At 40.4% G+C, this 27,574-nt stretch overlaps 1 long non-coding RNA gene across 1 annotated transcript; it reads right to left on the bottom strand.

The window, feature by feature from the left end:
- Positions 1-1,740: 1,740 nt before the first annotated feature.
- LOC307175909 lies at positions 1,741-27,526 on the bottom strand. Its single transcript, XR_013824534.1, has 3 exons — positions 27,393-27,526; positions 25,201-25,279; positions 1,741-1,978 (listed from the first exon to the last, which is right to left on the bottom strand). It is a non-coding gene; the product is annotated as an uncharacterized lncRNA (long non-coding RNA).
- Between the last annotated feature and the right edge of the window lie 48 nt (positions 27,527-27,574).

The following is a 27,574-nucleotide window of genomic DNA, read 5'->3' on the forward strand; positions in this document are numbered from 1 at the left end:
CAGCTCCCCTTAATTATGCAGACCAGATTCTTTATGACTAGAAATAAACTCAAAAACAGAAAGAGCATCAAAGACAAATCATCTGTGACGAAGAGTCATAAATTGAAAGAAAACAACAAATTAAGTAGTCCAGTCACAGTCACAATTCACTTGTCGCAGTTCACCTTCTGAATTCAATTAGTTTTAGCACTGACTGTAATGATAAGCCTTTTTTAAAATTGGAGACAAAGGGGCTTCCCTGGTGGTGCAGTGGTTGAGAGTCCGCCTGCTGATGCAGGGGACACGGCTTCGTGCCCCAGTCCGGGAAGATCCCACATGACGTGGAGCGGCTGGGCCCGTGAGCCATGGCTGCTGAGCCTGCGCGTCCGGAGCCTGTGCTCCACAACGGGAGAGGCCACAGCAGTGAGAGGCCCGCATACGGCAAAAAAAAAAAAAAAAAAAAAAATGGAGGCAAAGTATTTTGGTTCTTTTCTTTTTTCTTTTTTGAATAAGCAGTAAAGGAAGATATCAATGCTAATTTCCATCTCCCTGGCAATAATCAGGATTTCCTGTTAGTGTGTTTTCTTCTGGACTCTTCTCTAATTGTTTATGTGGGTGATGATACCCTATCCGAAGGACACATTTCCCTTATACCTGCCGATCAGCCAGGCTTGTGTGAGGCCTTACAAGACATTGTAAAAAGCACCGGGCTTGGATTTTGTTGGCCTACATTTGAATCTATACTCTGTTCCCTGTTATGTGGCTGACTTTGGAAAAGCCATGTAAAGTGCCCTGCAAATGGGATTAGCAAAACCTGTTTCACACATGTGCTCGTTCATTTACTCTACAAATATTTTACTGGATTCCTTCTAAGTGCCAGGCACCTGGGCAAAGCTCTGGTCTAAGGCGGCTCACAAAGAAGTAAACAGACAATTAAAATATGATATAGTATAATAAGGAGCATGTCCCAGAAGTACAGGGTGCTCTGGGATCATGGCACGCAGGAGTCAGGGATGGCTTCCTGGAAGAGGTGATGAATAAACTGCAATCTGAATGATAAGAAGGCATTAATCGGGCAAATAGGAGTTTGGGGTGTGGGTCAATGTGTTGGAAGTTTGAGGAGGTAGAAGCAGTTTTCTAGGCAGAGAAAGTGTTCTGTCCAAAAGCTCCCTGGCTGAAGAAAATGAAATACATTTTAGATTAAAAAAAAAAAGTTCAATAAGCTGAAGCTTGGATGAAACAGATAATTTGGAGGGGACATAATTAAAGATGAGGTGGGAGAGCTTGGCGAGGACTTTCTATACCATGTGAGGGAGTCAGAGCTGATACCACGGACAGTGGGGAGCCACTCAGTGTAACCAGGTGCATGCTGTGTTCAGACTTGCCCTGGAAATGGTGAGTGCTAATAATATTAGCTGTTACTCACACACTGTATTCCTTTAGCCAACATAGCCTGCACTGTTGTCAACAGTGGTTGCTATCTAAGAACCAATTTCCAAGAGAAGAAGGAAAAGAAAGAGAAGGCTGGCCGGGGAGGGGCGGTGTGACAGTTGCCAGTGGTCATTTGGAATCAATACTCCTTTACTTGAACCCTTCACCCCAGTGGTCGCTGTGGAGTCCAACTGTGACTTTCATCTTTTTCCTTCCCTAAAACCAGAGACTGAGAAAAGATTGAAGGAGAAAGACAGGCAGATCTCCCTAAATCTGCCCAGGAGCACAGAATCCAGAGACTCAGGGCTCCAGGTCATCGCTGGTCCTGTCCTGTTGGGAGAATTTCTGCTGTTTAGGTAACCCCCTGGGAGTCACGTGAGTGGGATCATCGCGTTAGAGGCCAGGCTCCACTCACCTCACACATGACACCCGGAGACTTGCTGCTCTCAGGATCTCTTTCAGCACAGGACCAGGTCATCAGACGGGAGAAGAAGACTACAATTCGTGTGGTGTGTTCTTGAAGAGGCCACCCCTCATTTCTCCTCATTACACTCTCCACATCTCATGTCTTCGTTGTTAAAGACGAGGGAGATGGGAGGGAGGGTGTGAAGAAAATGGTAGACATTGCCATCTTTTCTCGCTCACACATCCCATGATTCTTGCATTTGGTGAACCTGTCCAAAACAGCTCAGTAGGAGCCAGTGTCTCCTGGGAAAATCGCTACCTTCATAGGGTGCTGGAAAGCGCACTGCACCAGTCCCAGCCAGATGTCTACCTGGGGATGAAGCCACAGAAGCACCAGCAGGAAAACAGAGATAGTGCCATGGGACCTCTTGAAATATTAATTTAGGCATTTTCCCTTCTCATCACTAGAACCAGACCAGACTTACTGTGCTAAGGAAGGGAAGACACAAAGGAACCCCAAGAGAACAGTTCCATTCTTGACTTTGAGTTCCAAGAGTCTTCAAGTCATGGTTCTCAGTTGCAAGAACCAAGCAATAGGGTGGGAATTGGGAAGGGGTAGATTTCTTTGGATTCAAAAAGCTTAGCTTTAAATACCTGGTGCCAAACCTAGAGGATTCAGAGCCTAGAACAGAGGTCAGCAAACTCTTCTGTAAAGGGCCAAAGTCCTCATCTCAGTGACTCAACCCCGCCATTGTGCAGGCAGCTCACAGACAGTAAGTAGACAAATGAGTGAGCTGTGTTCCAATGTAACTTCATTCACAAAAACAGGCTTCAACCAGATTTGCCACATGAGCCCTAACCTAGGGTGTTTTTTGGAAACCAGAGAATAGGAAAGAATAAGGTCCTTTTCTCTTATTGGTCTGGGGGCAAAGTTTTAGAAGGGAATGGAACAGGAAAGCAAGAAAACTGAAATGCTAGTGTAGCCCTCATCTCTTTGCCCTCACTCACCTGAGTGGACAAGGGAGGTGGTAATAAAATCCTGGATGGGCTTGGAGATTTTGAAACAGAGGGCCCTGTACCCATTATTCTTCCTAACTGTAGGAGGAAACAGTCCTAAAGAATACCCCACATCATCATAGGATGGCCAGAGGAGAGCAGAAAAGGCAGTGTGGTGAGTTTAGCAGAGAGGGTCTGGGTCAGCCCTCCCACACCCCCAGGTCTTCCTTGCCTCCCACAGTACAAAGAGGAAATCTGAACTTTCCACATGCCCAAGTAGGGGTGTGGAAGGAGTCTTGGAGAGTCCTGGTCTGGTCAAGAGGATGGCGAGGAGTGAAGAGAGCAGACCCCATAGCAGAGCCAGCAGGTGCAATGCACAGAGGGAAATCACTTTGGTCGGAGCCAAGTGGATGTTGGTCCGCAGAAGACCTCACCCGGCTCCCAGGCAGTCCTCAAGATTGGCCTTGCTAAAAGAAGGGACAAGTAACATCAGTGATGGATGCCCGAGGAAGAGAATCCGTGGAGCTCAGCTTCTTCCCCGGCACCATCACATGATATACTCCTCGGCTTAGGTTCCTGCTGGGCAAGAGTAAAGAAGAGAAAGAGGGAATCAGAGATTGTCTAGGGATTGAAATATTAATTGAGGCATTTTCCCTTCTCATCATTAGTACCCAGAGGGACATAGGGTCTAAACTGGAATCACCTGGAATTGGCAAGATTAGGTTTTCTATCACAGCGTGAGAAGAGGCTCTTTGAGAATGGTCCTAAGTTCAAGTACAGGGAAACAAAGTTATATTTGGGAGCATCAGACTTTGTGACTATGAAGTTGAACTTAGCTGTTTAGGATAAGAAGGGAGAAACCAAGGCAAGAGCATGAAAATGTGCACAGGTCCCTAAGGTAGACAGTGTTTGCACCTCAGGGACACATTCAAGTCTGTCCTGGGCTTCAGGTTACCTAGACGGTCACCTCGACCCCATCACTGAGGCCTGATGGAATTTGAAGAAGGCATAATTTTTGAGTGGAGGATTGCAAGGCCTCAGAGGCTAAGGTGTAGAGTCTTTCCGAAGTCTGTGGGTTCGGCTGGTCCATACCTGCAAGTGTGTCCAGCCTGTGTAGGTGTCCTCACTTCAAACAAACATTGACATCTCGGGGGCAGAGACGGGGAGGCCCTGAGTGCTTAGAGTTTCCAGCAAATTTCTTTTCACAGCTTATGATTCACAGGGTAAGTAATTATCCAGCATCTGACACGGGGCTTGCATGTTGCAGTTTGAATAAATTAATTAGTTAATGAATACCTCTACCATTTCCTCCTGGTTCAGTTATTTGCTCATCTTGTCATTGTCTCATAGCAATTATGCCGCACTGTAATTATTTGTTGAGCTCTTTGTCTCCCCAGGTGAACTCAAGAGCAAGGACTGTGCCTTTATTATTTTTAGCTTCTATTTATGCAAACAGATAAAACGTAAAACGAATTTCCAAATACTCGATCCATCACTGTTTCCTGAGAGAGAGGCAGGAGTTCAGGGACAACTGAGTGGCTGGCTCAGGGCTGACTGAGTCCCGGCAGGGTGGGTGACGGGGCTTGTCTTCTGCCAGCCACATACCGCTGTCTTTCCCAAGTTCCATTTCACAACCTGTTTTAAATACGTAGATCCATAGTTTAAAACATTGAAGACACTGTCTTAGATGGCATATTTATAGCATTTTAAGGTATTTTTGTGTTTTCATTCTATCTCAGTTTATTTCCACAAAAGGACTCTCAAAATTTGGATCGGTGATGCTCAACACTGAACTTTACACAGAAAATGTACAACTGATGTGAATTGATTGGGGATGAATAACCTGCTCCATCACAAGGAAGAGTTAAGACAATTTTTGCTGAGAACATAGCATAGACTTATCACTAGCATCACAAAACAGTCCCCACTAACTACAATAGTTAGAGGTAGAACTAGATGATAAATCCTTGTGGTTACACTGGGACTAACTGGGTAATCTAGAATAATCTCCCCACCTCAACATCGCTAACTTAATCACAACAGCAAGTCCCTTTTGCCATGTATGGTAACATATTCACAGGTCCCAGAGATTAAGACATGGACGACTTGGGGGTGGGGGTGGGGATTATTTAGCCTATAATGCCACCCTTGACATGATGTCAGAACCAGAGCAAGCCTGCCACAGGAAGGCATCCCTTGATCTGCCTGACCTTGGATGAGAAACTCAAGGTCTAGAATAACCAGAAAAATAAGCAGCTATAGCTCTTCTCATCCTTTCCTCTCCCTTTGCTCCACCTTGTTCTACGTTCAGTCCGAGATTGTCAGAACACAATTAGAAAACAAGTGAGATTGGGAGTGGGGGACCAGCAGAGGCACATTGCACCCTGGGAAATGTATTTCCTACAAGTAAAGTGCTGTGGGAAGGGCTGGTGACCAGGGGACCCTAATAGAAGTGCACTCTGGTAGTTGTAGGCTGTTGTGTCCTAGCTCTGCCAGAGAATCTGAGGACCAGGTAATGGGGATAGGGATGCAGCCTGACTCTAGTCAGGAGAACTGACTAAGATAAAAGACAGCTAGAGAGGGTATTGTGCACACCCTCCTGCCATTTATCTAAGGAGCTGAAAGGGGGGCTTTGGTCTCTTCTTTTGGTTTGGCTTCTTTCAGTCTGCGAGTCCACCTAAACAGTCTAGAGAGATCTTTTCATATCTGACCCACAACTGAGAGCTAAATTCAAGTTCTATCCCTTGGCATTCCTAGGTCCAAGCCGAACAAGGAATAAGGATTTCCACTTATGTTATGAAAGATAAGGTAATTAGGACCAATCCACCCACTGAGGACAACCAAAAAAGCTGGAAGAAAAAACATTTTTTAAAGCATCAAAGAACAAACAAGTTAGTGAGGAATTTCTGGGTTCAAATCTAGGGAAGGATAAGAACTCAAAGAGGTAAGCCCAGTGTTCAAAGCTCCCTTTGTCCTGGAAGCATTTGCTGATACAAAAGAAACAACTGAATACTGTGTCTGGCAGATATCCAGGCTCAAGAAGATAAAACTCAAAGCCCAGAACACACCAAAAATACATACTGTGTTAAAACATCCCCTATTTAAGCTGGGACCCCAAAGGGCCTTAGCCTCGGAATAAGGTGAACCAGAAGGAAGCCTTGTAGTGACCCATAGCCTAGTTTTATCACATCCTAGCAGTGGGAGAAAACTCAAGACTTAAACTTAGATGAACAGGGTCCTGGACTAGAAACACCCCTAGGTACCCAGCAAAAATAAATGAAAAAGCTCTCAGGAAAGACATGTCCTCATCCTAGGCCTCATAATTAATATTTCAAAGAACTTTTCAAAAACAATGACCAGCACATAGTGAAAAATAACCAGACACACTCAGAAACCAGAAATTCAAACACCAGATTCCATAAGTAAAAAGGAGCAGAAAGACCAAACAACAGAAATAGATGTACAAAGACCTAACTACTAGAATTATCATATTCAAACTATAAAACAACTAGGCTTACTATGTTTTTAGAAATAAAACACAAGCTTAAAAGTTTCAGCAGGGACCTGAAAATTGCATTTTAAAAGTAATATGGCAGAGCTGAAAAGAACTAAATAGAAATTATATAATTTTAAAATGCAATAAGTTAACTTAATAGCTCAGCAGAGGGCTTAACAGTAAATTGTACATAGCTCAAGAGAGACTTGGCAAAGTGGAAGATGGGAGAGAAGAAACTATTAGATGCAGCACAGAGAAACAGAGAGATGGAAAATACGAAGCAAAGAATAAGAGACTCCAAGGATCCAGTGAGAAAATCTAACAGGTTTTGAAGTTCCGGAAGAAGAGAGGGGAAAGAATGCAGTTGAAGCAATATCTGAAGAAAGAAATAATTTGGATATGGATATCAGATTCCCTGAATATTCCATCAGAGATTAACTTCCTGAAACATTCCCAAATTAGTTGCCTGGTTAGTTCAGAGCACACAGGAGTCCTCTAGGGGGCAGCGTTGCCTAATGCCAAACACCAGTCTGAACACTGCAGATACGAAAATGTCCAAATGCTCTGGTGGAAGAGGATGCAGTTAGCCAGAGGAACAGGGGAAAGAGAGTTCCAACCTGAGGAAGTTGCATATGCAGAGGCTGGAAGACAGAAGGAGAGTAAGAGACAAAGACAGAGAGGGAGAGAGAATATGAATAACTCTTTCTAAAAACAGAATGTCTGGGGCATAGAAGGGGATGACAAGATGATTAAAGAGCCCCCAAAGGGACATGAAGAACCTCATGGACCATGAGGACATTTAGGTCTCATTCTGTGGGCTATGGAATTTAAAAAGGGAAGTTAGAAGAATCAGTCTGGGTAGAGTATGGAGAATTGATTAGAGTGGGGAGAGTGACGGCTGGGGACCACTAAGAGACTGTTGTAAGTCATCCAGGTGGGAGCTGAGGGTGACCTGCTTCAGGTAATGGCATTTAAGAAATGACAATACCTAATGTTGGAGCAGGTGCAGGAAACAGGCATTCTCAAACGCTGCTGTTGAGATAGTTGCAACTTTTTGGAAAGCAATTTAGTAAAATGTAACAAAACTTAAAAATGGATATAACCTTTGATTCAATAATTCCCCTTCTAGGATTTATTCTAAATAAATAATTAAGAATGTGCAGTTCATCACAATATTAATTATAAAAGAAAAATGTTGAAAACAACCTAAATGTCCAACACTGGGTATCAAATATATGTACACAAATAATACCTTAGACATTAAAAACGTATTTTAAAAGATTCATTTTCTTCTTTATGCTTTTATCTTTAAAATTTTTTCTCTAATGTACATCGACTACTTTTGTAATTAGGAACAAATCAATGAAAATGTTTAGAATTTATGAAAACATATAAAAATTCACATATAAAAAGAACACAGGAATGTTTCAAAAATGAAAATTATGCAAGGCATACGCTTCAGCCACTAGAAAATAAAATTCAAAAGTAACGTGATATGTGTAACTCGCTCCACTCAGGAGGGATGCAAGTAATACCACATTTTATTTATTTCTTAAATTAATCGGAACTGGTTTGAGTCCCCACATTCCAGACTGGTGAGAGGTCATGGACTTCATTCTTGGGCCTTTCTCTTATCTATGGGCCCTTACACTCTTCCAAGGGGTTCATTTAGGCAGTTTAAAAAGGAAAACAGGCAGGCTTTTATTCTGAAGCAAAGAAGAACTCTAGCTTCTTTAAGCCTGCTGCCACCTTCAGCATAGTTGCTGCTTGCTTCACAAGACAATTTTGCTAGCCTGGGTCTTCCTCTATCTGTCCAGAACTGTTGGTCCCTGCGTCCCAAGTCATGCCTCAACAATGTCCTTCAAAAGGGAGCAGCATTGTGAGCAAACCCACTTCTTCCATGTGAACCTCACTCCCCTTACATGGGCCCCAGTATTGCAGCTCTTGGTATCTGGACCTGTCTTCACACACAGCCACTTTCCTCCAAGGTCCTACACTTCAGCGATGTTTTGCAAAAGGGGGTTCCATCATCCTCTCTTCCTTAAACCAGTCTCTATTCCCAGGACTTGGAGAGCACACCTCGGACTGGAGTGCTTTATTTTTTCATCCACTATCACACATCTCCAAACCCTCCTCCTGAAATTAAAGGTCCATCAGGTTCCTTGCTTTTATAATAGGGCTTGCTTGTCTGTGATGAAGTGTCAAACTTTAGAAATACACACACACACACACACACAAAGCCTTTCTACTCAAAGAGGGATGAGGATGGAAAGATAGTTTCCATTCTTTCCTGATGAGTTACTATTCCTCAAGGACAGATCAGAAGACTTTCTGCTGAACGAGAAATAAGCAGTGTAAAGATCATCCTAACTATAAAGATAACAAAAACTTGAAAGAATCTTGGACAATAAGAAAACAAAACAAAACAAAACAACTCTCCTAAATACTTGGGGCAAACCAAAAGCTAAAGCATAGTTTATAGACAATACTATACTCATTTGAAATTTATGGAATATTGTCAAAGCTATGCTCAGAGGCAAATAAGTAGCCTTAAATGTTTTCTTTATTAAACAAGATAAAATAAACTCCAATTAAATATTCAATGTACAAAATTAGAAATCTAACTTAGGCAAACTAAAAAAAGGTCAAATTTAATGAATTAGAAACATAGAAACTGTAAATTGGTTCAAGTTCTGTTTCTTTGCTGGGAAAAAGAGCAACAAAAGCAGTTATAACAAAAAATCTCTAGTAAATCTAATTAGTGAAAAAAAGGAAAGCAAAATAAACATAAAGCATTAAAAGGAGGGAATGCAAGAAGAAATAAATGTAAAAACTTTAATAGAATAAACTATTCTCTGGAAAAATGTAAATTATCAATGTTTATCTAAAATGTTGAAAGTTGAATACACTGTCATGTAAGAAATTAGAAACTTTTTCAAAGAAGTATCTGCAAAACAGAGTTCAGAGGCAAATAAATGTTACCAATTCCTTGCTATGTGAATTACTTCAGAAAACAGAAAAGGTTAAAAAAACTTCACAAACTATTTTACAAAACCAGTATTACCCTAATGCCAAGAGATCTAACTAAGATAACAACCAAAAAAGTAAAATTATTGAGATGTATATATGTGTATTTATGCCAATTTATATATGAATAAAGGTGCAAAAATCCCACATAAATACTAGATAATCAAACTCAACCATATTTGGGGGGCTGGGGTTAAAGGTACTGCTTTTTCAAAAAAAAGTTTTTCAATTTTTTATACAATTTTTAAAGTTTACTTTCCATTTATAGTTATTACAAAATATTGCCTATATTCCTCATATTGTACAGTAATCCTTAAGCCTGTCTTACAGCTAATAGTTTGCACCTCTCACTGCCCTAACCCTATATTGCCCCTCCTCCCTCTCCCCACTGGTAACCACTAGATTGTTCTCTGTATCTGTGAGTCTGCTTCTTTTTGTTATATTCACTAGTTTGTTGTATTTTTTAGATTCTACATATAAGTGATATCATACAGTATTTGTCTTTTTCTGACTTATTTCACTTAGCATAATACCCTCCAAGTCCATCCATGTTGCTACAAATGGCAAAATGCTGTTCTTTTTTATGGCTGACTAGTTCTTTTTTATTCCACCTTTTCTTTATCCATTCATCTGCTGATGGACACTTAGGTTGCTTCCATATCTTGGCAATTGTAAATAATGCTGCTATGAACATTGGGGTGTATCTTTTCAAATTAATGCTTTAGTTTTCTCTGGATATATACCTAGGAGTGGAATTGCTCATTCCACTCATATGGTAGTTCAATTTTTTAGTTTTTTGAGAAACTTCCATACTGTTTTCCACAGTGGCTGCACCAGTTTACATTCCCACCAAAAGTGCACAAATGTTCCTTTTTCTCCACATCTTCGCCAACACTTGTTATTTGTATTCTTTTGAAGATAGTCATTCTGACAGGTGTGAGGTGATATCTCATTGTGGCTTGATTTGCATTTTTTCATGTTGAACTTCTTTCCATGTGCCTGTTGGCCATCTGCAGTTCCTCTTTGGAAAAATGTCTGTTCAGTTCTTCTGCCCATATTTTAGTCAGGTTGTTTGTTTTTTTGATGTTGAGTTGTATGAGCTGTTATATATGTTGGATATTAATCCCTTATCAGTCATATAATTTGCAAATATTTTCTCCCAATCAGTACATTGGTTTTCCATTTTGTCAATGGTTTCTTTTACTGTGCAAAAGGTTTTAAGTTTAATTAGGTCCTGTTTGTTTATTTTTGCTTTTATTTCCTTTATTTTAGGAGAGGAGTCCAAAAAGTACTGCTGTGATTTATATCAAAGAGCATTCTGCCTATGTTTTCCTCTAGGAGTTTTGTAGTATCCATATATTTAGAAATGCTATTTTCAGTCAACCATATATTTTAAAATGCTATTTTAGTTTTTAAAAACCTATGCCATAATACATTTCAAAAAGAAAAAAAAGAGACCAGCCCAATATATGTCAAAATTACATTTGATAATATTCAAAACCTAATGCTGGCTTAAAAATGTCTCACTAAAATATTAAAAGAAGAATATTTACCAAATATAATATAAAAGTACAGAATACAATATATATAGTAAATATAATGTATCAAACCACCAGTCAAGATCACACTTAATGAACACTGGAATCATTTCCTGTGAAATAAGGAATAAAAAGGAGTTATTCATTACCACTCCTCTTACGTAAACTTTTTTCCTCTTACGTAATTTTAACTTGAAAAATAGTGTAATAAGAAACTCCAATGGAAGATTGGTTCAAGATGGCGGAGTAGAAGGACATGCTCTCACTCCCTCTTTTGAGAACACTGGAATCACAACTAACTGCTGCACAATCATCGACAGGAAGACACTGGAACTCACCAAAAAAGATAACCCACATGCAAAGACAAGGGAGAAGCCGCAATGAGACGGTAGGAGGGGTGCTATCACAATAAAATCAAATCCCATAACTGCTGGGTGGGTGACTCACAAACTGGAGAAAAATTATACCACAGAAGTCCACCCACTGGAGTGAAGGTTCTGAGTCACACATCAGGCTTCCCAACCTGGAGGCCTGGCAACGGGAGGAGGAATTCCTAGAGAATCAGACTTTGAAGACTAGTGGGATTTGATTGCAGGACTTGGACAGGACTGGTGGAAACAGAGACTCCACTCTTGGAGGGCACACACAAAGTAGTGTGCACATCGGGACCCAGGGGAAGGAGCAGTGACCCAAGGGGAGACTGAACCAGACCTACCTGCTAGTGTTGGAGGGTCTCCTGCAGAGGCAGGAGGGGACTGTGGCTCACAGTGGGGACAAGGACACTGGCAGCAGAAGTACTGGGAAGTATTCCTTGGCATGAGCCCTCCCAGAGTCCACCATTAGCCCCACCAAAGAGCCTGGGTAAGCTCCAGTTTTGGGTCACCTCAGGCCAAACAACCAACAGGGAGGGAACCCAGCCCCACCCATCAGCAGTCAAGCGGATTAAAGTTTTACGGAGCTCTGCCCACCAGAGAAAAAGCCAGCTCTACCCTCCACCAGTCCCTCCCATCAGGAAACTTCCACAAGCATCTTAGATAGCCTCATCCACCAGAGGGCAGACAGCAGAAGCAAGCAGAACTACAGTCCTGCAGCCTGTGGAACAAAAACCACATTTACAGAAAGATAGACAAGATGAAAAGGCAGAGGGCTAGGTACCAGATGAAGGAACAAGATAAAACCCCAGAAAAACAACTAAATGAAATGGAGATAGGCAACCTTCCAGAAAAACAATTCAGAATAATGATAGTGAAGATGATCCAGGACCTTGGAAAAAGAATGGAGCCAAAGATCAAGAAGATGCAAGAAATGTTTAACAGAGATCTAGAAGAATTAAAGAACAAACAAACAGAGATGAACAATACAATAACTGAAATGAAAAATACACTAGAAAGAATCAATAGCAGAATAACTGAGGCAGAAGAACAGATAAGAAATGTTTTTGACAATTCTGACCTAGAAGACAGAATGATGGAATTCACTGCTGCAGAACAAAATAAAGAAAAAAGAATGAAAAGAAGTGAAGACAGCCTAAGAGACCTCTGAGACAACATTAAACACAACAACATTCGCATTATAGGGGTCCCAGAAGGAGAAGAGAGAGAGAAAGGACCAGAGAAAATATTTGAAGAGATTATAGTCGAAAACTTCCTGAACATGGGAAAGGAAATAGCCACCCAAGTCCAGGAAGTGCAGCGAGTCCCATACAGGATAAACCCAAGGAGAAACATGCCAAGACACATAGTAATCAATTTGGCAAAAATTAAAGACACAGAAAAATTATTGAAAGCAGCAAGGGAGAAACGAGAAATAACATACACGGGAACTCCCATAAGGTTAACAGCTGATTTCTCAGCAGAAACTCTACAAGCAAGAAGGGAGTGGCATGATATACTTAAAGTGATGAAAGGGAAGAACTTACAACCAAGATTACTCTACCTGGCAAGGATTTCATTCAGATCCAAAGGAGAAATCAAAGGCTTTACAGACAAGCAAAAGCTAAGAGAATTCAGCGTCACCAAACCAGCTCTACAACAAATGCTAAAGGAACTTCTCTAAGTGGGAAACACAAGAGAAGAAAAGGACCTACAAAAACAAACCCAAAACAATTAAGAAAATGGTCATAGGAACATGCATATCGATAATTACCTTAAATGTGAATGGATTAAATGCTCCAACCAAAAGACAAAGGCTTGCTGAATGGATACAAAAATAAGACCCATATATATGCTGTCTACAAGAGACCCACTTCAGACCTAGGGACACATACAGACTGAAAGTGAGGGGATGGAAAAAGATACTCCATGCAAATGGAAATCAAAAGAAAGCTGGAGTAGCTATACGCATATCAGATAAAATAGACTTTAAAATAAAGAATGTGACAAGAGACAAGGAAGGACACTACATAATGATCAAAGGATCAATCCAAGAAGAAGATATAACAATTTTAAATATATATGCACCCAACATAGGAGAACCTCAATACATAAGGCAACTGCTAACAGCTATAAAAGAGGAAATTGACAGTAACACAATAATAGTGGGGGACTTTAACACCTCACTTACACCAATGGACAGAGCATCCAAACAGAAAATTAATAAGGAAACACAAGCTTTAAATGACACAATAGACCAGATAGATTTAATTGATATTTATAGGACATTCCATCCAAAAACAGCAGACTGAACTTTCTTCTCAAGTGTGCACAGAACATTCTCCAGGATAGATCACATCTTGGGTCACAAATCAAGCCTCAGTAAATTTAAGAAAATTGAAATCATATCAAGCATCTTTTCTGACCACAATGCTATGAGATTAGAAATCAATTACAGGGGAAAAAAAGGAAAAAACACAAACACATGGAGGCTAAACAATATGTTACTAAATAACCAAGAGATCACTGAAGACATCAAAGAGGAAATCAAAAAATACCTAGAGAAAAATGACAATGAAAACACGATGATCCAAAAGCTATGGGATGCAGCAAAAGCAGTTCTAAGAGGGAAGTTTATAGCTATACAAGCCTACCTCAAGAAACAAGAAAAATCTCAAATAAACAATCTAACCTTACACCGAAAGGAACTAGAGAAAGTAGAACAAACAAAACACAAAATTAGCAGAAGGAAAGAAATCATAAAGATCAGAGCAGAAATAAATGAAATAGGAACAAAGAAAACAATAGCAAAGATCAATAAAGCTAAAAGCTGGTTCTCTGAGAAGATAAACAAAATTGACAAACTGTTAGCCAGACCCATCAAGAAAAAGAGGGAGGGCTTCCCTGGTGGCGCAGTGGTTGAGAGTCCGCCTGCCGATGCAGGGGACACGGGTTCGTGCCCCAGTCCGGGAAGATCCCACATGCCGCGGAGCAGCTGGGCCCGTGAGCCATGGCTGCTGAGCCTGCGCGTCTGGAGCCTGTGCTCCGCAACGGGAGAGGCCACAACAGTGAGAGGCCCGCGTACCGCAAAAAAAAAAAAAAGAAAAAGAAAAGAAAAAGAGGGAGAGGACTCAAATCAATAAAATTAGAAATGAAAAAGGAGAAGTTACAACAGACACCACAGAAATACAAAGCATCCTAAGAGACTACTACAACAACTCTATGCCAATACAATGGACAACCTGGAAGAAATGGACAAATTCTTAGAAAGGTATAACCTTCCAAGACTGAACCAGGAAGAAATAGAAAATATGAACAGACAGAATGAAATTGAAACTGTGATTAAAAATCTTCCAAAAAAAAAAGTCCAGGACCAGATGGCTTCACATGTGAATTCTATCAAACATTTAGAGAAGAGCTAATACCCATTCATCTCAAACTCTTCCAAAAAATTGCAGAGGAAGAAACATTCCCAAACTCATTCTATGAGGCCACCATCATCCGGATACCAAAACCAGACCAAGATACTACAAAAAGAGAAAATTACAGACCAATATCACTGATGAATATAGATGGAAAAATCCTCAACAAAATACTAGCAAACAGAATCCAACAACACATTAAAAGGATCATACACCATGTGGGATTTATCCCAGGGATGCAAGGATTCTTCAATATACGCAAATCAATGTGATACACCATATTAACAAACTGAAGAATAAAAACCATATCATCATCTCAATAGATGCAGAAAAAGTTTTTGACAAAATTCAACACCCATTTAGGATAAAAATCCTCCAGAAAGTGGGCATAGAGGGAATCTACCTCAACATAATAAAGGCCATATACGACAAACCCACAGCAAACATCATTCTCAATGGTGAAAAACTGAAAGCATTTCCTCTAAGGTCAGGAACAAGACAAGGATGTCCAATCTCACCACTATTATTCAACATAGTCTTGGAAGTCCTAGCCATGGCAATCAGAGAAGAAAAAGAAACAAAAGGAATACAAATTGGAAAAGGAGAAGTAAAGCTGTCACTGTTTGCAGATGACATGATACTATACATAGAGAATCCTAAAAATGTCACCAGAAAACTACTAGAGCTAATCAATGAATTTGGTAAAGTTGCAGGATACAAAATTAATGCACAGAAATCTCTTGCATTCCTATACACTAATGATGAAAAATCTGAAAGAGAAATTAAGAAAACACTCCCATTTACCATTGCAACAAAAAGAATAAACTACGTAGGAATAAACCTACCTAGGGAGACAAAAGACCTGTATGCAGAAAACTATAAGATACTGATGAAAGAAATTAAAGATGATACCAACAGATGGAGAGATATACCATGTTCTTGGATTGGAAGAATCAATATTGTGAAAATGATTATACTACCCAAAGCAATCTACAGATTCAATGCAATCCCTATCAAAGTACCAATGGCATTTTTTACGGAACTAGAACAAATAATCTCAAAATCTGTATAGAGACACAAAAGATGCCAAATAGCCAAAGCAGTCTTGAGGGAAAAAAACAGAGCTGGAGGAATCAGACTCCTTGACTTCAGACTATACTACAAAGCTACAGTAATCAAGACAATATGGTACTGGCACAAAAACAGAAACAGAGATCAATGGAACAAGATAGAAAGCCCAAAGATAAACCCACACACCTATGGTCAACTAATCTATGACAAAGGAGGCAAAGATATACAATGGAGAAAAGACAGTCTCTTCAATAAGTGGTGCTGGGAAAACTGGACAGCTCCATGTGAAAGAATGAAATTAGAACACTCCCTAACACCATACACAAAAATAAACTCAAAATGGATTAGAGACCTAAATGTAAGACCAGACACTATAAAACTCTTAGAGGAAAACATAGGAAGAACACTCTTTGACATAAATCACAGCAAGATCTTTTTTGATCCACCTCCTAGAGAAATGGAAATAAAAACAAAAATAAACAAATGGGACCTAATGAAACTTAAAAGCTTTTGCACAGCAAAGGAAACCATAAACAAGATGAAAAGACAACCCTCAGAGTGGGAGAAAATATTTGCAAACGAATCAACGGACAAAGGATTAATCTGCAAAATATATAAACAGCTCATGCAGCTCAATAGTAAAGAAACAAACAACCCAATCCAAAAATGGGCAGAAGACCTAAGTAGACATTTCTCCAAAGAAGACATACAGATGGCCAAGAAGCACATGAAAAGCTACTCAACATCACTAATAATTAGAGAAATGCAAATCAAAACTACAATGAGGTATTACCTCACACCAGTTAGGATGGGCATCATCAGAAAATCTACAAACAGCAGATGCTGGAGAGGGTGTGAAGAAAAGGAAACCCTCCTGCACTGTTGGTAGGAACGTAAATTGATACAGCCACTATGGAGAACAGTATGGAGGTTCCTTAAAGAACTAAAAATAGAATTATCGTATGACACAGCAATTCCACTACTGGGCATATACCCAGAGAGAACCACAATTCAAAAAGACACATGCACCCCAATGTTCACTGCAGCACTATTTACAATAGCTAGGTCATGGAAGCAACCTAAATGCCCATCGACAGATGAATGGATAAAGAAGTTGTAATATATATATACGATGGAATATTACTCAGCCATAAAAAGGAATGAAATTGGTTCATTTGTAGATACATGGATGCATGTAGAGACTGTCATTCAGAGTGAAGTAAGTCAGAAAGAGAAAAACAAATATCGTATATCAATGCATATATGTGGAACCTAGAAAATGGTACAGATGAACCAGTTTGCAGAGCAGAAATTGAGACACAGAAGTAGAGAAAAAAACGTATGGACACCAAGGGGGCAAAGCGGCTGGGGATGAGGGTTGTGGTGTGATGAATTGGACAATTGGGATTGACATGTATACACTGATGTGTATAAAATAGCTGACTAATAAGAAAATAAATAAATAAACATACAAAAAAGAAAGTCCAATGAAGTAAGAAAGGAAAGTAAGAGTTGTTGGAAAAAGAGATAAATGTATCATTATTTTCAGATTGCATCATTTTCTATCTACAAAACTCAAGCAAATTAATTTAAGCTATTATAATTAATAACAGAATTTAGTGAAGAATTAAGAGAAAGAGAGAAAAGAGGAGAGTGATAGGAAAAGTGAAAAAGAAGAGGAGATGGCAAAGGAAGGGGAAAAAAAAGAAAAGAGAGAAACCATTGTCTCTGCTTTGTCATAGACACCAAATTCTTCTATTCTTTTTTTTTGGCTGCATTGGGTCTTCGTTATTGTGTGCGGGCTTCTTTCTAGTTGTGGTGAGTGGGGGCTACTCTTCATTGCAGTGCATGGGCTTCTCATTGTGGTGGCTTCTCTTGTTGTGAAGCACAGGCTCTAGGTGCTTAGGCTTCAGTAGTTGCGGTGTGTGGGCTCAGTAGTTGTGGTGCATGGGCTTGTGAAGGCTTCAGTAGTTGTGGCATGTGGGCTCAGTAGTTGTGGCTCACTGGCTCTAGAGTGCAGACTCGGTAGTTGTGGTGCATGGGCTTAGTTGCTCTGTGGCATGTGGGATCTTCCTGAACCAGGGATCAAAACCGTGTCTCCTGCTTGGCAGGTGGATTCTTAACCACTGTGCCACCAGGGAAGTTCCCATAGACACCAAATTCTAAATGCTATCCCTACTGTTGGAAGTCTAAATCAGTAATAGAAGATGCTTTCCAGGGATCGTTTATCGAGTGCATTTTATAAGACAAGAATTGTTTATGTACTTTGTGTGAGTTTTGGGCATTTTTGACTTGTTAGCTGGGACTCAGACACTGTGAACAGAGAAAACATATCCATAGCCAGGCCCCAGAGTCTCTGTGCATTCACTCATATATCTGGAGCTTCATTTGTATAACTTGTGATTCAAAGAGGAATTTGAAGAGAAACGATGAGCAAGGTTTTTTTCTGGCTCCTTGAATAATGTTTAAGCCCAGAAACTGAACTATATTTCTTGAAATAGTTAGTGGGCTCATGGACCAGAGGTTATGCCCAGAGGTGAAGAAACAGAAAAACTTTCGAGGCTCCCGGCATAGTCTGAGCTATTTCAGGGCTCAGGAAACAAAGTTGCAAGAACTAGGGAATAGGCTATTGTCTTCTTCATGGAACCCAGCATTACTCTAGTACCCACCAAGAAGTGGAAACTTATTAACAACTATAGGGATAACCTTGATATGAACATTGGCATTCTTGTGAGCAGGAGGGGTTTCCACCCAAGTGACTTTCAGGGGCTGCAGACTTGGATAACTGGGAGTCAGAGAAAAAGAGTGGGAAGACACTGGATGGTCACCCTGGAGACAATCTGATTTGGAAACTCATACAAGCCCTGCCCTTCTGGACTCTCAGATACTAATGTGATACACTTCAAGGACACTAATTTCTAGTACTTCAGGGCATAGGAAACTGACTCACTGGTTCTAAAATTCATGTGGCAATGCAAAAGCTCAAGGAGAATGAAGGCAATCTTAAAGAAAAAGACTTTAAAAAAGCCTGAAGACTTACCCCCCCCCCCCAGATACCAAGACCTATTACAAAGTTTTAGCAGTTAAGACAGTGTAGCATTTCCACCAGGATAACCAGAAAGGCCAATGGAGCAGAACACAGTTATACGTGAACAGAAACCTAACTTATGACAAAGGGGACAGTGCCATATCCTTTTCAGAGGCGAAAGGATGATTTTTTCATAAATAGTGCTGGGTCAATTGGATATATAATGGGGAAAAAATGTATCTTGACCCCTACCTCACATCATAAACAAAAATGCATTTCAGATGAATCACAGATCTAAATGTAAAAGGTAAAATAATAAAGCTTTGAGAAGGTAACACAGGACATCCTCAAGATCTTAGAGTAGGCAATGATTTCATAAACAAGACAAAAAGGGACTCACCATAAAAGAAAAAACTGAAATACTTACAATGTTAAAATTAAGAGCTTCTGTTCACCAAAAGACATCATTAATAGAGTGAAAAAGCAACCAGAGTAGGATAAGATATTTGTGATACGTATATCCAACAAAGCCTTATACCAAATATATAAAGAATCATACAAATCAATACAAAGAAACCCACCACAGATGATTCAATAAAAAAAGTGTGCAAAAGATTTAAACTGATATTTCACAAAAGAGAATATCCAAAATGTTCAATAAACATATGAGAAGATGTTAGATTTCCTTAGCCATGAAGGAAATGTACTTTAAAACCACTATGAGATAACACTATACCTCCATCAGAATTGCAAAAATGAAAATAAAAATACCAAGTTCTGGAAAAAATATGGAGCAACCAGAACCCTCATAGACTACTGGATATATAAATTGGTTCCAATCACTTTGGAAAACTATTTAGCAATATCTACTAAAACTTAACATATGCATAGCCTGTGACCCTCTAATTTCACTCCTGGGTGTATACTCAACAGAAACACAAGCATATGTTCACCAAAATGTACGTACTAGACTTTTTAGAATTTTCATAAACCGTACTATTTTTAGGAGCCAAAACCAGAAAGTTACCTAAATGTCCATTAACCAAGAAAGGGTAAATAAATTGTGGGGTATTCACACAATGGAATATTATATGGCATTGAAAATGAATGACCTCGAACTACATGCAACAATACGGAAGAATCTCATAAATGTAATGTTGAGTAGAAGAAGCTGGGCAAAAATTGTACCTACTATAAGATTCACTTATATAAAGTACAAATAAAGGTACAACTAATCTATGCTGTTAGAAGTCAGGATAGTGGTGACCTGGGAGGGTGGCCAGTGACCAGAGGAGCATAAGGGGGACCCCTGGAATGATGGTATCTTCTGTTTCTTGATCTGGGTACTTATTACATGGATGGAAGTTCAGTTCATTAAAATCCACTGACTGCATATTTATGATATGTGCAATTTTGAGTATGTATATCATACTTCAGTAAATAGTTTTTTAAGTAAAAACCTACGTGACCTGTAGTCATGTGACTATTCTGTAGTCACAACCATATGGTAGAGTTACTATTATGTCCACTATACAGAATAATTCAGGCTCAAAGAAATGAAATAACTGGCACAGAGTCACACAGACCTTATGTGGTAGAGCTTGGACTGGCATTGAAATCTGTTGAAATCCAAGGTCACGTGAAAGATTACTCTAGCCCTTCTTCAGGTTCTGATCCTTCCCGATAACCTTCATAACTCTATGTCTTTTGTCTATTTGTCTTTTCTACCTAGAGTGCTCTTACCTAGTGCTCTCCTCTACCAAGAAAATTTCTACTCAGTTTTCAAGGACCAGCTTAAGGTCTTATCCTCTGTGAAGTGTTCCCTTATAACTCTACTTCCTTTCTCATCTCCAGCTGTTTACAGTAGAGATTCCAAAGGGCCCCAGCACATATTGTAAACGAGGGAAGCAGCAGCAATAACAGGGAGAAGTGAGGAATGTGACACAATGCAGTGGGCAAACTCCATCTAAAGGTAGGAGCAGCTACTCCATTCCAACCAATTGCTGCAACTCAGGAATACAATATCGCTGAAGCCAGAAGTCTAGATTATTCTACGAAATCTTTCTTTTAAATATTACTTTTTAAAAATTAAAACCTAACACAAGCAAAAAACACCATCAGCCAAACGCAGCATGTCCGAGGGCCAGATTTAACTTATGAGTCCCAAACTGCAACCTCTGTTTAATTTGGCAGGGTCAGACAAACTCCAGCTGATCAAAAACTGACAGACTTCTTTCCTAGGGGTTTTGCCTTCTTCCTGCTGGAGATGCTCTTCATCTCCAGCAGGAAGAGGAGGGTTGCTTACTAAAGTTCCAAGCTTTCATTTTTACTTCCGCATATGTCCCCCAAAACCTGTGAGGAAGGGATGGAAGAAATGTTTTGGGTTCCCTTCAAGCCCACCACTGCCCCTCAATGTCCTATGATGTACTCACTCAGAAACCATTCCTCATTAATAGGTTGTTTCTCAAGGAAGCATGAGAGAAAAAATGAGGCAGCATTTGAAATAGAAGGAAATCTGCCACATCGGGGCAGTATAACCACATCGGGGCAGTATAACCACATCACGGCACCAATCCCCAACCACCCGGGATTCCAGGTCCCAGCCCCCAATCCCAAAAGAGCAGCCCCAGGCGATGAATGAAGCCGCAAACAGGGAGAGGCTTACAGAGGGCAAAGCATCCGTTTGGGACATTAAAATCTCTAGTTTAGAACAAAAATTGAACTTGAACATACGTAGATCCATATTGTGAGGGAGAATCAAGAGGGAGTTCAAGAATAGAGGAAAATGCATTATCAAGGATCTTACTGGTGTTTTTCCCTTGGGGGTTTCAAAATGGGTAGTTTTTCTCTATGAGTGAGCCAGGTAAACACCTTGTCACGGATCTGTTGTGTTTGGAAGCAATCTAAGTGAAATCTGCTTTTATTAGCAACAAACATCCAATTTCTTTTTTCTATTCAATAGACAGGAGAACTGAATAAACATACCCGAGCTTACAAAAAGGTCATTTCCAAAAGTGTGCCGTTAGGCTAATTTTTTGGAAGTTAGAATGCATTTTTGCACAGAAACAAAGTGATCTCTGAGAATTAACTTTTCATGAACAAGTCAAAAGAAACAATTTAGCCCATAATGAAACTAAAATATTACTTTTGCAATTCAGAATAGAAAATAACTCTGTACTAAGAAAGAATAACTTAGAAATCAGCCAACACATTGAATAATTTAGTAATCATTTATTACATATGTGCTTGTGCAAGATGCAGCTGATTTGAGTTTTATGTTTGGAGGATTAGCAGTAGCCTGTGAGAGCAGACTTAGTGGGGTGAGAGAAACAAAAGCCTGATGAAAGTGGATGAAGGTGGAAGAGGCAGTGAGAAAGTGGAACCAAATAAGATTGTTCTTTCTAGGACCCTGACTGGGGAAAAAGGAGAATGTCATCACGATAGCTGGAGAAGGATTCAGAACCAAGGGGTCAGAGCTCTTTGAGTATGCTTTTAGGCAATTGGAAAGCCAAGACAGAGGGAAAGGCAAAAATACAGGTTAAAGGGGGTAAAATCAATGGATCTATATTCCTGTGACAAAGACTAGTAGTTGTCTCTGCTCTCTGATCTCTGCCTATCTAGAATGAGAACCCTGATTATAATCAGGGTACTGATGCACTTAGCTAGAAGGCCACATTCTCCAGCCTCCCTTGCAGCTAGGTGTGGCCTTATGACTACGTTCTGGCCCAAGGGATACAAGCAGAAATTTTAGTTGGGACATTTCGGGAGATTGTGGACTCAGGTGGGAGAAAGCCCTTCTGTCCTTCCTGCTGTTGAAAACTATAAATGTTAAAAATGTAATTCCCACACATTATCTGAGCACATGCCACAGTATAATTAATTCATTAATGAGGGGAGCCAGCAAGATGACATAGCTGGTTTAGTAGGGAAAAAAGAAATCCTGGAATAAGAATGCTAATGAGATACAAAAATGGCAAATGTTATTCAAGGTAATAAAACCATCTATCCTGAGAAAATTTCATTTGCGTCTTATTGATTTTTTACAAATTAACATCTAATTTTAGAGTCTGAACCCTGATCAAGAGTAACTAAAGGGCCATTCTCCAAGTGAGATGACCCTTGGGGGAACTTGACAGTGTTCTCCTATGACATTGGTAGGACACACAGCCATCCTTTTGCTTTATTTCCAAGTTTTGGGTAACTTTCCTGAACATCAGCTTCCTTCTGCCTGCTGTCTGGAATGTGGATGCAGTGGCTGGAGCTGCAGCAGTCACGAGGATGGAAGCCATGAACTGGAAAGGCAGGGCAGAAAGGGAGAAGGAGCCTGGGTCCCTGATGACTGTGGAACCACCAAAACGGCCCTGCACCACTTTACTCCTGGACTTTTTTAATGAGACAGAGAGAAGGAGAGAAATAAACTTCTCTCTTAAGCCACTGCTGTTTTGGATTTCTTTTATAAGTGGCCAAGCTTAATCTTCTAATGGGGCAGGAGGCAGACAGAGAGAGAAATCATTATTAAAGAATGCTGGAAATCCAGTGGACCATCGCACTCAATGAAGTTGCCTATAGGAAGGGATTCAGGCAGGGAAGCCTCTTAGTGAAACTACCAATGGAGGTATGGAGGACGTGGGGCTTTCCAGACCACACACAGTGAAATGCGGTGTCATTCCCTACCCACTAGTGGGTAGTGGTGGCTTTACTACAATCTGGAAGAAGAAACTGAAGAACCAACTAAGGGCTAGAGAGGAACTGATAAAGTTATCTACGAAAACTAGGATGGTGACAGCAAATGGGAAGATGGAATATTCATTAGTTTGTCCAAGGTTCCTAAAAAGCTTACTTAAGTAATCCCTCTTTGGAATTTCATGCTATATATTACTGTATACTTTGTGTAGTCTTATGCAGTATATATACCTTACACCTATATATTACTGTCTGCTTGGTACATTCACACCTATATATTACTTTACAGGACTGTATTCTCAAAGCCACTTTTGACCTATTGTTATGGATTATTTAATTACTATGTGTGACTTTTCCCTTTGTACTGACTTAAGAATCTAATCTCCACCTTAAGATGTGATTCTACCCTAGAGAAGCTGAAGGTGGATCTGATTAACAAGTCTGGTGGAGAGGTGAGACTTAAAACAAGAGAGAAGGAGGGAGGTATAGAAACAGATAAAGTTGTTGGCTAGGAAGTAGGAAATGAAGCAAGTTCTCACTTGATTACCTCAATGTCCTCAGTATGAGACAGCCATCTGTTGAAAGGTGATGGGGTATAATAGAGGAAGACTTACAGGAGCTTGGGGAAGTGATGGAGCTTTGAAATAGCTGCTCCGGGGAATGGGCTTGAGAACTGACCAAGGACTTGCAAGAAGATAAGCAAAGGGATATGCTTAAGCCTGAGACGTGATTGTGATTGGCTCCAAACTGGCATCCTCTTCCTCTCTCTCTGTTTCTAGTCCCTGCTGGGGGAATAGGGGGACAGGGAGGAAAAAGATCGAGCCGTTATGTATTAAACCTGCCCACTCAGAGTAAATACAGTCAAATTTGTAAATAAGATAACATCTGGCAAGTTGTACAATTTGATTACATTTGGCTAAGAGCTGATATTTTAGTCACTTGTTTTAAACCTAATTTTATTTCATTTTTAATATTCTTTTTTAATTGAAATATAACTGATTTACAATATTATATTAGTTTCAGGTGCACAATATCATGATTCAATATTTGTATAGATTATACTCCATTTAAAATTATTATAAAATAATGACTATATTTCCCTGTGTCACTCTTAAAAATCTAAGGATGCATGGTTGTCCCCCTCATATGTCAATTTAGTTCACTAGTTTGTCTCCTATAAAACCAAATGGATCCTAGGAGTGGATTCCCACCGATTCAACTAAGCAGAAGCTCTAATTGCAACTGTCATGCTGGTATCATTACTAAAGTATGTCAGTGTGGCTTCTGGCTCATGGTATATGATCACTGATCTGGCAAATGTGTTGTCGTCTATTCTCATCAGAAGAGAGTAGTAGAAGCAGCTTGCATTCACGTGGGATAGTATACATTTACAGTCTCTCTTTAGCTTTTAAGTTAACTCATGCCCTCTGTCACAATATAGTCCCAAGGGCCTCAGACTAACTGGAAATTCTGTAAAACATTTTAGTGGTCTGCCATACTGATGATATTATGTTCATTGAACTGATGAGCGGGAAGTGGCAAGTACGTTGGAGGCCGTAGTAAGTGTTTTAAACTTATTTTAGAATTAAATTCTGTTCCTGATGCACAGTAGGCACTTCATAACTGTTAGGATGATTGGCCAAATACAAGCAACTGAATGGCCTGTAGCTGTCTGAATTCTGCAGAAGCCATTGTTTAGAAGAAAGACTTGTCAAGAAAAGATCCCCATAAATGGCAAAGAATTCACCTGTACCCCACCTGTGAAGACCTGGGGAGCTTGCATGTCTGTTGCTGCTGTTTCTTCTTGCTTCCAAGGGCGTAACTTCCTTTTTCTTAAAAAAAAAAACACAAACATCCTTTAAAGTCAAAAAGAATCAGGGAAAGGTGTCCTGAGAGAAAAGGATTTACATGAAGGTTAGAATCTTACATAACATATATTTTTTTATACCACAGGTTAAACCTAATACTGTTTCCTTTAGTGTCTATATTTATTTTTGAGAGCACCGTATTTTAAAGTTGCATGCTGGGCTGAATTGCTCTACACTGTCTAGTCTACCCCAGGACCTTCTGACATCACTGGAGTAGCTGGCTGTGTTGGGCATTCACAAATGCTAATGAAGCAAGGCAGCATCTTTTGTGGATCTAAAGGTGGGAAGCACCTTTCATCTCCCCCAGGGTTTTAGACAACGATCAAATCAAAGAGGAGGCAGGAGGCAGAACCTGGCAGCAGCCGCCCAGTCTTATCAGCCTTTTCTCATGAACATGGAGCTCAATTTCTTGGTGTCTAAGGGAGGTCAAGGTCAGTTTGCCATGAGAGGAAGGAAACCCATTTCTCTCTGCAGAAAGTAAACGTCTTCGGTAACTAAAGGAATTTAGTTGAGCCAAGACAGGGAAAGACTTCCTCTTCAGGACATGGGCAAAGGTGACCCTGAATGGAGAACAGACTGGATATAGGACAGAGTTGACAGACCCAGAAAACTTAGTTTGAATTGTCTCCCACAGTGATCAAACATGAACTTTGCATCCAACTTTTGTGATGGCAGCCAGCTTTCGGCTGGGTTACCCTCACTGTTGTAAGAGAGCTGGTGACGTGACAAAAAAGAGACCAGCAAGTTTGCCGCTAAGCTACAAATGCAGAGCCAGATCAGCTTTCTCGAACTCTTACTATGTGCCAGACAAGGAGGCCAGCATACTAAACTCTAAATGGGCTCAAGCCCTGGAGCAGCCGCCACAAAGTCAGGAAGCAGCTGCCCCCTCACCCCCAAGTGGGCTTGGCTGCCTGTCGCCAAGGCTGGGGAGCTGTGAGAGGTGAGGGGCAGGCCTTTTCTCCAGAAAGGGAAATGAAACTAGGCAAAGATGGTCAAACTCACAAGCAGATGAGGTACAGCATAAAGGGGCATTGGTGAGGAACACATGAGCCACTGTCCAAAGAAAGAAGATAACTTGCCGAAGTACAATAACAATAATTCTTTTACGAACACGCATTTTAAAAATATACACAAAAACTCTAAGATAAAGTCCAAAACCTCAGAAGCTTAATGTGACTGAAACGCAACTGGACAAAATCATTTGGGTGCTGTCCTGTTAGCCTCCTGCTTTGTCTCCTCTGCCAGCTGCATAGATGGGGAAGGGGGAGGGGAGAGAAGAGGCGGGAAGTGTTGGATCGGACTCACTAGAGAAGAGGGGCAGAAGGGAGGGATCTGGCCAAGCCAGGAGGGAAATGTGAGGCCCCTAGGATTTATTAGGTTTGAGAGAAGAGTTGAGGGTAAAGGGTTTACAGATTAATCATGAATTATGACTTGGATTATTTAAAATTTTTAGAGATGTAAGACTGAAATGCCTATTTGAGCTGTGCTTCTTCAAATAAGTGTCCATTTTGAGACTAGACTGTGTGGGCTGTGACTGTGTAAGTATTCTCCAAGCAGGATCATGAGGCTGACTTTTTGCCCTTTTGTGAGCACAGGAAATTGCAGAAAATGGAGTCATTCTCTTTGATTATTTCAAGTACCTTCTCTGCTACCCAAGACCAATCATGTGCCAACTTCTTAATAACCTCCAAATGATGGAACAATACATCCTTACATTTATCTGGGGGCAGGGAGAGGCAGGGAGCAGGTCATAGCTCAAATGCCATAGATCCTCACTGTTCTGAGATTTAGTAGGTTTTCTTGAATAACTGTTTCTTCATTTGCTGTATGCCCTCAGGACAATCTCCAGAGATTTTAAATGGTTGCGTTTTAAAAAATAACTTTCACCAGTTATGATTGTTTCACTGGACAGCAGGTCTGAGAAGTTCCTCCTGTCACCATTCCAGAATTGGATCTTTGGTACTTGTATTTGGCATTTTAGTAGAGAGGCAAAGCATAGTTCAAGTCAGGTTGGGAGCCAGAGAAAATAAATGAGAACTTGGAAGCCAAAAAGAATCCATTGGTCATGGTTACTTACCTGCTGGGGATTTTGTGGTCCAGCTCACTCTAGAGTTAGAACCCTTCTTGGCTGAACCAGCACCAGCAAAGCTGTGGGCAGTGGTGTATGACAGCCTAGATCCACTGTGAGGCACTGATGTTACAGACAGGTTGCTCTTCTGACCAGAGACCAGAAAAAAAGTGGGCTAGAGAGATAAGGCA

The sequence above is a fragment of the Stenella coeruleoalba genome (assembly GCF_951394435.1).
Source record: "Stenella coeruleoalba genome assembly, chromosome: 17".
Classification (NCBI taxonomy): Eukaryota; Metazoa; Chordata; class Mammalia; order Artiodactyla; family Delphinidae; genus Stenella; species Stenella coeruleoalba.